This window comes from Bidens hawaiensis, unplaced genomic scaffold (assembly GCF_021521415.1).
Source record: "Bidens hawaiensis isolate Kalapana, Puna unplaced genomic scaffold, B.hawaiensis_p1.1 tig00017037_1, whole genome shotgun sequence".
NCBI lineage: Eukaryota > Viridiplantae > Streptophyta > Magnoliopsida > Asterales > Asteraceae > Bidens > Bidens hawaiensis.
Window position 1 is genome coordinate 235,479 of NW_027492577.1, and position 9,437 is coordinate 244,915.

A 9,437-nucleotide genomic window follows, 5' to 3' on the forward strand; every position below is an offset into this window, starting at 1 on the left:
AAAAGAGGAGGCAGAGGTGATACCCTACGCACGGAAAGAAAGAAAATATTGACAGTGGGTTAGTAAGAGTTCAACGCAAAAAGAAAAGGAAGGACGAAAGTGCTGGTTCGAGCCGAGATCGTTTGGGTTTAACACCTACTCAATTAAGCATCAACAGTATTCGGTTTGAATTTATTATTTTAATTATGAGCTTGGTTGTTGAACTTAGTTATTTTTGTTTCTTTGATTTTAAGATGCTAGGCTAAACTTATTAGACTGCCTAGGCTTGTGATGAACCATTGTTTGAAGTTTTATTTTATTTGGAATTTGCTTTTCATTATGGTTTTATGAGTCAGTAAATTGTTTGGTTTATTTGATTGATGTGTATGTGTACTTGGTTTTGGTTGTTCTAGTTTTATTATTCCACAAAATTCTTGGTGATTGTTTCATATGATAGGATTTTGTTAGGTCATCTACTGTGTGTTTTTGACTAGTTTATGATTGAATTCGAATAAGATCATAGGAATAATATTATTAGTCAAACGAATAAAAGTGTGCTGCTAACCTAGAAAGCTGTAAGGTGATAGGTTATTGCTAGATCTTTGTTATTGAGATTGCTAGATTTAGTTCTTCGAAAGGAGTCCTTCTAGGTTTGATTAATTAATATTGTCTAGCGAGTCAATTAAGTTCGTCAAATTACCTTTGATTTCCGCGCTGTAAGGTAGGATGCCATTATAAAGGTACTCTATCATAATTAATTAGATAACCGTAAGGAAGTCTAATATTAAAATTGGTGTTTTTAAGAACTTAATAGAAATCCATAGGTGTCTTCTTGAAGGGTCAGGGGTCCTGTTCGGGTTTTCTTTTAAGTGATTATTTTATGATCCCAATTCTATAACAAGCATTTTCCTAATAATTGATAACTGAAACTTTGGGGATTCTAGCCTAGGTGGTTTTCATCATCATCTTATTTAAATCAATTAAAATTGTCTCTTGTTTATTTTACTTATTATTCTTAATTAGTTTAATCTTATGTTTTAAGTAAACCCCCTCTTTAATAATAATAATAATAATATTCAATAGTCGTGTCAGTTAGTCGAGTCTAATTAGTTAATTTACGTAATTTAAAGAGTCTCGTGGGTTCGATATCCGGACTTACTTAGCTTTACTAGAGTCGATCGGTTCACTTGCCAGTTAGTAGTTTAGTCGAGTTTTAGAGAGTCTAGAGTATTACTTAGTGTCTAGATTAGCGTAATTTAGTTAATAATTATTAGACTACTTTTAGCACATCAAGTTTTTGTCGTTGTTGCTGTGGACTCTTGGCGATTGCGTTATGAGTTTTTATTGGACTTACTTGCTATATACGTGCTTTGTGTTTTTGCTTTTGAGTTTTTAGGGTTTTAGTTAATTAGATTTTTACGTATTACTATTACTATTATTTTTATTATTATTGTGAGTCGTAGGTGTCTAACTGTCCGTGTCTTTTGCATGTTTAGATTCTTGTAATTATGTGTGAAATTTGTGACGGTCCTCACTTTACCATTAAATGTCCATACTATAGTGCTCGCCCTAATTGTGATACGTGTGGTGGTCTTTATTTACCTCATAGATGTTCATATTATTGTACTAATCCCTATGCGCAGCAACAGTCTTATCTTTCACAAGGTCCCCGTCATATTTTTATAACGAACCGCAAGATTATGGTCAACATTCCAAAAGAAACCCCAACAGGGGTTCTGAGGAGTATTTGAATAAGATCGAGGAGTTGTTGACCCGATTATTAGAGAAGGATGCCCAATACCAACAAACATTAGCTGAACATGATGCCATGCTAAGAAATCAACTATCTGTTTTTGTAGGTCTCCAAGATGCATTTAAAGAAATCTCTGGAATACTGACAAAGGTTGAAGAAGGGTCAAGGCAGATCTCCCAATGTGTGTACGAGTCAGATAGCGAAATTATTCGAGAAACCGAAGAGGAGAGTGTGCAGCTGGAGGAACAACCGACACTTGGTTATAAGTATGATGCGGAAGGCAACTATTTGGGATACATGAATCGGTTGGGCGAGTTGTTCCCGATGTTTCCAGAAGAAGGGAAAGAGCCAATGATGGAGTATATAGATGATTCAGAGGAGAACATTCTAGATACGGAGACACGAGTGGCTGATAAAGTCCCACCTCATGCCACACAGGTATGCGTTGTTGATTTTGCAGGTTGTTACAGTGACTCTGATGATGAAATAAATGAAGAAGAGTGGGCTGCTTATAAGAGGTCTTTAGTGAAGAAAGATGAGATAGAGTTTGACGTGGATTTGGGGGATTCATTTGAGTTGATGTTTGGCGTCGAGGAAAAGGTTGTGAATGAATTGAGTGAGGAAGATGAATTCCTTGATCTGTAGTTGGATGGATTATCAGAGTATGACGAGGGGGTAAATTGGATGTTAATGCGGATGTTGCGTTTTTCGAGGCCCTACTTGTGGAGGACAGTGTAGATGAGGATGTGGTGTTAGAGGAAGAACACCATTACCGGCCCGTGGACTGTGTTTTGAATGCTGATCAGGATTCAAAACCACTGGATAAGGCCGAGGATGATGGGTTACCTGAAAACCGAAGTCGCGTATACTTTAGAAGATGGTCTACATGAATGAAAAAACCTTTGGATGTCCCCAGTCTTCTCGATACTTACAACGCATTCGGCTCTTGCCATGTAAGTTTAAATATAGGTGCTCTAATCCGTTACTGATTTTTAATTCTAAGTTAATATTTTGCGGTTCCGTCATTGATATATTACTGTTTGATAAATTCCGGGTGGAACTAAACGGGTTAGATAGGGTCCAGATCAAAGAGAAACCTCCTGATTAAGTTCAACTGTGGGGAGGTTTCCGCGGAGTTTGTATATTTAATCGAGTCATTAACATAGTTTTTGTAGTTCGGCTTTGTTTTTGTGTTTTTAAGTTTTGCTAGTTTGAAGAAAGATTGAGCTAGAGAAGATCCCCATATTGAGTATAATGAAAAAAAAATAAGTGTGGGGATGATGGAGTAGTGGAGCCGTATACTTCATTTTTATTTATTTGCTCCTAATTATTATTATTTTATATATTTATTGGTGAAACACTTTAATTGCATAATATCTATCATTATGATAAGATACAAATTAGATATGTTTGTTTTGTTTTGCCGCTTATGTTCGTGTGTGAGAGAAGGAGTTACCATTTTCTGAGCACGTTCGTAGTTGGAGGGCATTCATGGAAGAAGACTTTGGCATCATGTTTCATTCGCATATTACCAGCTAAGTCTTTTCCATTATCTAGCTTATTAACTTTTTATATTATTTTTGTTTTTATTTTTAGGTTTTTAATGTTTTGTTAACCGACTTTATTTTTATTTTATGTCGTCCTTATCCTTGCATTGAGGACAATGCAAAATTTAAGTGTGGGGATAGGATATTTGAGTAGTAGTTTAAATCGAGTTTATGTTAAACAAAAAGAAATTGAAAAAAAATGAAAAATGTTTTAAAAATGTCCCTTGAATCTAGTTTTTTGCGTTAAAGTGGGAGATGATGATATTTATCAGAAATAACCGGTCATAGACCACTTAAATCATGATAATTAATTGTGTAACAATATATACTGCAATAAACGACAAAGTAGGAATAAATGAGAGATTGAGTACCATTATAAATAACCATAAATCTCATTCATAACAAAACTGGAGATTTAAGGAAGTCAATACATTAGATTTAAATGAAAAGAACTAAATAAAATAAACGCCTTTTGCGTATCATGTCTTCATAAAGGGTTAGGCTTAGACTTGGGAACCGTTGATGTAACACACTTGTCCTTGAGTAGCTTGGTTAACTTGAGGTTGGTTGATTGGGATTTGCTTTACTTGAATTGGTTGGGCTTGAATTGCTTGGATGGGTTGAGCTTGGATTGGTTGAAGTTGATTTACTTGGGCTTGGTAAGCTTGATATTGAGTGGTTTGAGTTGGGTAGGATTGAATTTGGTTCATGTGTGCGAGTCTTGGGCATGCATTGCGAAAATGGCTAGGGTCTCCACAATTGTAACAGGCTCTAATAGTTGAGGGTGCTTGAGTAAACGGTTGAGCATAAGGTAAAGTTTTGGGTTGGACAAGTGGTGAGGTAAATGGTTGCATCATGAGTTGGTTGAGTTCACGACATGTGGTAAAGAGGTGACCAAATCGATTGCAGTGGGTGCATTGTCGACACTTGAGGTTAGGCGAATGGTGAAAGTTACACGTATCACATAATGGGTGGGGTTCTGTGTAGGGCTTCTTGGTGGGTTGGGTTTGCGATTAGGCCAAGACATAGTTTTGGGAATTGGACTTTCTTTTATTGTTGAGGTAGTGGGGAGAGTTGTTGTTGCTGTGCTTGAAGGACTCGAGCTTAGAAGAATCGGGTTTGGGAGATTCAGACTTAGGTTCTTTGGTAGGCTCGGATGCAGGCTTATCATTGGGCTTCTTGGAATTTTTCCGCGTCAAGGTCCCGGCCTTAACGTGGTTTTCGGTGAGGGTACCGGCTAGGGTGATGGCATCATGGAGGGTTTGAGGGTCACGACTTAGGACGGAATCTTGGATTTGCATAGGCAAACCCGAGATGTACTTGTCGATTGAACATTCAATGGGAGTGACCATGTGGGGGATGAGAAGGCTCAGTTCATGGAAACAATTGTTGTAAATGGTGTCATTACCACTTTGTTGCTTCAAATTCCAAAACACCTTTTCCGACTTCTGAAGCTCATGTTTCGGGCAAAACTTCTTGAGCATGAGTTTCTTGAGGTCATCCCATGGCAAGGCCATGACAACCTCGGCGCCAAGCGTGCGCTTCTCAGAGTTCCACCAATTGAGGGCATTCTTCTTTAGTACGCTCGGTGCGTAAGAGGTTTTCTTGTTCTCGGGACATTCACAATGGAGGAACACGCTCTCCATTTCTTCGAACCATTGGAGGAGAATAGTAGCACCATCGATACCGAAGTATAATGGCGGGTTAGCACTCTTGAATTGTTTGATGGATCAAGCAATTGGGTTCGGAGTTGTGGATGATGTAGGACCATTCATAGTTTGGAGTTGAGAGATGATTGTTGGGAGGGCTTCCACAATTCCCTAAAGTTGTTGGTGCGGCCCGAGTTGTTGGTGCGACGGTTATGGTTGATAAGGAGGGAAGAAGACATGCTACAATGACGAAACGTGAAAATTTATTATGTTTTGGGGAAAAAAATTGTAGATCTATGTGAGATTTCGAGTTTTGTGAAAATTCATGATAATACAAAATAAAACTTTAATAACATTAACTTAGAATACAAAATAAAATTTTAATAACCTTAAGTTATAGTATTGATGAAATTGATAATTTGAGAAAATATTCATTCTTAACAAAATAAAAAAATTTAAACAAAAATCTCATCGTTGATTTAAGAGAGTGATCGTCACATGACCACGTTTGATACAATGAGGTTAGTAGATTCGGTTTTGTTTGGTCTGATATGCTTTGGCTTAATAACATCCACACCCTTACTAAACACTCCAGGAAGGCAACTAGGTCTCGCGGTTGATTGAGATTTATGCGCATTGCACTTCCTTAGGCTTGCAAACCTTGGTGTCAAGTGTTCGGTAAACAAGTGTGTCACTCTTACAGTTTACTACATATCCATCACACGAATCTTCCTCAAGGAGAGGGGAGTGAAAAGACATGATTTCTTAAGGAATTTCCCATTTTTTTCCCTAAAGTTTGAAAACAATTTTAAGAGTGAGGCATAGCCTCGGATTAAGTGTGTGCTTTTGTGTATAAGAATAATATTAAATCATTAAAAAGTATTTTAGCTATTTCAATCAATAATATAATTCAGGGTGCAAACACGTAAAGGAATATCACGTATAGGGACCCTAATCATGATACTAGGCCGTTATATCTAACCACCTATCTTATAGCCTTCGATTCTGATACCAATCTATCACACCCCGACCAAAGGCGGAACATGTCGGGGCGTAACGAATTGATTGGACAGTAACTCAAGAGACACAAATTAAAGCGACAATAATTATTTAATTTCATTAACATTAAAACAAGTACACAAATTCATTATACATAATAAATACATCATACTTTTTGGTTTTAGAATAAATATCCTATGGTAAAACTAATATCTTCAATCTTGATTAATGTAAATTACTTGTACCTGTGGGATGTATAAAAACAGAGTTTATCAACACGAATGTTGGTGAGAATACATAAGTTTTAGTTTTGTATATATAGAGAGAGAAATTACAATTCATATGTAAATGATGAGTATTATAATTCATATGAAAATGTAAACAACTAAATAGATGTGGACCCGTTCTTATTGATACGAAATCAAAGTACTTGGGTAAGTGTATGATCATACTAGATGAGGATAAATGAGGATGAGATACCAACCACCAAACATAAAAATAAACAATTAAGCACATAGAGCATTATCATAGAGCATGCAATAATCACACATAAACATATATTGAATTGTGTTATAAATAAATAAATAAAATGAGTAATTTAAATAGGGTATACATGCCACCCCCAAAATTTAAAAGATGAAAAAGAGGGATATGTAAACTCACCTTAACAAGTGGATTATCGAAGACGATATGGCGATAATAAAATTTAAACAGAAACGATCGATCTCCTCGCAATATGTCGACAAAAGTTCCTAGTATTATTAACATTAGCATGAATTAAGATTAATGAAAATAATAACAACGCGTACGACAGATTTGGGATTCGATAGGGTTCTAAGCAAGAATTCGTACTTAGGAATTATTATTATTATTATTATTATTATTATTATTATTAGAGTTGTTGTAATTTTCCATATTATTATTAATGTTATTATTTATGGTCGCTGTAAAGTAAATATTATATATATAAATATATGTTAATAATCGACAAACTTATTTTGAACCTTTAATATAGTTCGGTTCGTTAAACGAGTAGTAACAAAACCTTTGTCACTTTTCCTTTATTTGCAAAAGTATATATATGTATATATAATTTATTTAAGGAATATATATGTACATGAATAAAGAAATACTAAAATAAATTAACACAATCGGGTCCGAGGGGTTTGAAGGTCTGGTTTAGTTAAAACTATATTTATTAACTATTATTAATATGAAATAATAACAAGATAAAAGAAATAGTGTATTAACAAGTAAAATACCAAAAAACCGCGTCCAGGGGGGTTTGGACCCGCACCTGGCCAGTTCTGAGTTTTTTAATAAACACGCACAAGCCATCAGGCTAGTGCTTTAACTTGTGAAAGATGTGGGTTTGAAATAATTTAAACAGATTGAGGATTGAACCCCTACTCAACTATAAACCCTAACTTGAATCCACGAGCACCCTCGGTCAATCAAAATTGACATAGGGATTTTGTTACCCACGTCAAACGAGCTTGAACCACAAAAATAATTACCTCAGTTGGTTAATAAACGAGTGCGAAACGAGGGTTAAGGTTGGTGGCTCTGAACACAAGTCTAGCTTTACAATTAACGACTTTAACAACACAATTGAACGAGGGTTAAGGCTCAGAATTGTATGGGATTGTGTGTGTTTAGTTAATTGCATTTCGGTGGTGTATTAATAGGGGAACAAAGATTGTTTCAGCCGCGGTTCGTTATTAACGAGTCATAGCTGTCAATTGTTATTAATTTACCAAGTTTATGGTGTCGGTAGGATCGGATTATGGTAAGCAATGATATGGTACTATCAATTTCGCCAATTATTCCGTGAATTAGGGTTCAAGAAAGATGGGGGGTCTTGTTGGCTGATCGTAAGAGGGAGGAGGAAGGAGGGAAGGGAATTGGTTAATTTGCGATAAGGTCCTTAGCCTTTAGTTGAGGGTGCATAAGAGGGTATAATTTAGTTAAGGGTGGATTTTGCACATAAATCATAGTTAAATCAATAAATAACAAAAATAAATCACTAAAATAAAAATACATATGTTTAAACGAAGCGAGAATTTATTTATCATTGAACGTTCGAATAATTAATGAGACAAAAGAGACGGAAAGAATAAAAATATTAATAACAATAATAATAAATGTGTCGGGTTTTCGGATTCGAAACTTAACGAATGTTACATTTCTGTCATTGGACTTCTGGAGATTGTGTTCATATCGTTAGTCAGTTTATATTTGATCAATACCCTGTGGACACACTGGATCTAAGACCCGTAAGAGAATTTGGTTCAGTTTTTCTTCATTGGCGCCATCCGTGCTTGTGTTAGAACAATAAAGATTTTTTGTTGGTTTTTGGTTCGAGCGATATGAGTCAATTTCTTGATGGGTCGACGGACACTACTGTAATTGCTAGACATACTGCTGATGTCGAAGCACATGGAGGTCCTACTCCAGGTGACTTAGTACGTGTGTAAGACCCCGTTACCGGTAGCCCTACTTTAATATTGGATTTACTCATAAACGCAGTTCATTATATCAGAGTTAATTAAAAACATTTCGCGGAAAAATAAAATAGTCAACCAGTCGTACAATCATCCATAATTTGTCTTTTTAAAACATAATGTAAAATATAGTGATAAATTATCATAACAAAATCCTCAGATGCCAGCTTCATCCAACCATGCCATGCGTCCTCCTCAAGCTAACTGCCTCATCCTACTCACCTGCGTGCATACTAAAAGTCAGCTACGCTGAGTGAGTTCTAGTTAATACAATCAACTTACAATACATTCTTATATTACATACTTGTCCTTCTTTACTTTATTTCATACCTCATACTCTATCTTTCTTTACATACATACTTTATAATTTAAAGAGTCTTTCGCCTATAACCTCACAAATATTATTAGGGTCTGCCACCCTTAAAGAGCCTTTCACCCTATAACCTCACAGATATAATTAGGGTCTGCCACCCTTCTTCACAGATGTGATTAGGGTCTACCACCCTTCTTCACAGATATTATTAGGGTCTGCCACCCTTTACCGTCAATTCCTTCATATCGTACTTTTCTTCTCATATATATATTTTACATACTTTCTTTCGTACTTATATTCTATAACGTACATTCTTCATATACAACATGTATATAAACAACCATATCATCTAACTATCTCTTGAAAGTACATGCAATATCCGAAGATCGTTCATGTACCGTCAAGCATTGTTCTATAGTATACACATTTATCATAAATAGGCATACACTTACCACTTAAGGTAAGTGTATTAACTAACCACATCGAGTATGCACACAGCCCCGAAAACATGACAAGGAAAGGGGCTAGAAACTCACTTGAATTCGGTTACGTTCATCGTTTATGGTAATCCCTTTCATGAGCTGCGCACGACCAACTGTATAACAATTACACGTATCAATTAACTATCACTACCCATATCGTCTTCCTAGTTCAATTATTACCCACAACGAATGGGGGTCCGGGAAAAGCGCC